Source organism: Mchenga conophoros, linkage group LG4 (genome assembly GCF_057382185.1).
Source record: "Mchenga conophoros isolate Kocher_MC1m ecotype Shallow Benthic linkage group LG4, M_conophoros_male_GT1.1, whole genome shotgun sequence".
NCBI classification, from domain to species: Eukaryota; Metazoa; Chordata; class Actinopteri; order Cichliformes; family Cichlidae; genus Mchenga; species Mchenga conophoros.
The window spans coordinates 31,448,559-31,450,715 of NC_140529.1; positions in this window are offsets into that span (position 1 = coordinate 31,448,559).

Below are 2,157 nucleotides of genomic sequence, written 5' to 3' on the forward strand. Positions count from 1 at the left end.
AGGTCACACAGAAGTGTGTGGTTTTAATGTTGCGGCATTTTTTTCTGACTCTCTGAGTCTTGCTTGCACCACTAATATGGGTATTCTGAGTGTGCACATTATCCATCATGCAATTTCCTTAAATATGCTGTAAATGTGCAACAGAACCAACAAGTTTTGAACTGACATTGTCTGTCTTTTATTACAAAGCCTGTTTGGTACACAAGTCCATTTGTCCTGACTAATTACAGAGATTACAGCGACCAGTATTTATATATATTTAGATGTCATACTGCAAAGACTACAACCACAGTACAGTGCAGGACTTTGTTGCCTAGAGCTGCGTTTTCGCAAAGCATTCGCTCTTCTTGGTTTTACCAACAGATTTCCATTGAAAGCTAATTTTCTTGGCCAGCCCCTTAGGTGTACGTTTCCATCACAAGAAGAGGAGCGTCCCCTGCACCTCATGAGGCATTAAACTCTCTCAATCCCCCTGAAGTCCTTCTCTGGTTGTCTCTTTATGTCCCCTGGAAATGCCATGCTTTCTCTCTCACTGTCTCACTCCGTCTCACTATCTCTAGATCTCTTTCAGTGAACCATTTTCTCAGAACACGTTATCCTACCACCTTACATAAGGGGGAAATTCCTTTATGCTTATGTTCCCGATTACTCTGCTATTATAGAAAGTTCAACACTGTCAAAAAAACACAAAACATAGGTAGGCTAGTGTGGCGGTGTGTATGTGTTTGAGCATAATCAAAGTATATATACAGGCTCAATTATTATACATACATTTATTTAAATATAATACTACAATGTCTTTTACCCTGACAAGGACAAGGCTTGTTAACTTGTTAGTGATCATGATCACTGCAACTGGTAGTTTCTCTTTGCCAGCATAAAAAAGGATTTGTTTGATTTTCGTTGGACTGACCGATACTCAAAACGGTGGAAAAATCCAAGAAAGAATTATAGATTCATTTTTGAACAATAGCAAATTCAAACATCATGGTCAGACAAGAAAAGGATTCAGTGTTTTGGCCACTATGACAAGGGATGTGTTTGGAGGAGTAAAGGTGAACCTTTCAAACCTAAGAACACTGTAACAGCTGTCAAGCGTGGTGGTGGTAGCATCATCCCCTGGGGCTGTTTTGCACAAATGGTTAGTGCAATGAATAGTAAAATCTTCAACTTCTCCTTAATCAACAGGCAGATGGTTGAAACTTGGACACAGTTAACTGTTCCAACATGAAAACACACGAATACTGTTTTTGAGCTTCTGGGATGTCCTTCCCCAAGCCCCCATCTCAACTGTACTGAAAATTTGTGAACTATTCTTTAAAGCCGGGACTTTGCCAGGAAAACAAACCAATGAACTCTACTGATTCTGCCAAGATGAGTGGTCAAATAAACAAAAGTGTCTGGTCAATGTCCAATCTACTAAGAGACATTAAATTAGCATGACATTCATGCCCATGATGAGTGAATGTAAACCTTTGACTACAACTGTTTTCTATTTCTAATTTCTATGTTGACCCATAGCTCTTGACTCCCTGACTCATACAGTCAGTTGAAGTTGATGAATGAAAGTAGCTGACAGTCACCGAACAAAGTTAGTCTTAACCCCAGAATCATGCAGCACTTCCCAGACATAAAGGCAGCCATGAAAAATGAAAGCCTAAATGTTCCCATTCTAGATGTTGACCAGGACAAACATAGAGAACATTTCTTTCACGTGTCCCGGAGGTGCTTCCAAACGAAAAAAGAAACAGAGAAAAATTTCCAAAAGAGGCAAAACACTCGTAACCGCCGGTAATATGTTTCTCATGGTGATGCATTCATAGCAGCAAGGGAGGCAAATGCCTTTGGTTAAGCGGAGCTATTTATTCTGTCCCTGGAAACAGCTGAAGAACAACAAAAGTATTCTCAACAAAGAGTAGCACGACCTGATGCTGCTGCCTGTTTTCCTCCCGTCTGCGGTGACTGTCCTTCTACGAAATGGGGGCACTACTGGCACACATCATACTCAAAAAGCCACACAATAGGCACGTTCAACTCAAAGAGAACTTTTCAACTGTAAAGCTGGAGAAGAAACACTGCTAAGTTGATCCTTCAGGCTCAGTTTCAGTGTGGGTAAGCGCTTGGAAAGAAACAAAAACATTGCCAATTCTGTTGTTT